Raw genomic sequence first — 505 nt, 5'->3', positions numbered from 1 at the left:
AATGTTTAAGCCTAAAGAATTATGCCTATGGAGCAGTTCCTTCCGCGTGGTCGCTGGGGAGAAAGGAAGATGTCCCACTGATAACTGGGCCTCCAGCATCCAAAACTCGCGTGATTGAACTTCCAAGTTTGGGAAGAAACCGATCATCCACCAGATGACTAGAAATCGCTGCAGGACCACAAGAAATATGGGGAAGCAGGAAAATACCTCTCCCACAAGGGAAAAGGATAGCTCCTCTTTATCCACACACAGTTCAATGGAAATCATGGAAATGTCTGATAAAGAATGAAGAACATTCATAATGGCAAAACTAACAGAGATGGAAGAGAAGAGAGACAAGGAACTGCTGAAGAGGAAGGAGAAAGGAGTTGAAGAGTTCCAGGAGGTGAGGAAATTCATGCAAGATCTAAAAGAGGAATTTCACACTTTACAAAAGAATCAGATGGAACTGTTAGAGATGAAAGCTATAATACAGGAAATCAAAATCTCCCTTGAAAGTACTAAA

Source organism: Tupaia chinensis, unplaced genomic scaffold (assembly GCF_000334495.1).
Source record: "Tupaia chinensis unplaced genomic scaffold, TupChi_1.0 Scaffold000066_1, whole genome shotgun sequence".
In the NCBI taxonomy this organism is placed as follows: domain Eukaryota; kingdom Metazoa; phylum Chordata; class Mammalia; order Scandentia; family Tupaiidae; genus Tupaia; species Tupaia belangeri.
Note: the sequence above shows the minus strand (reverse complement) of the source record.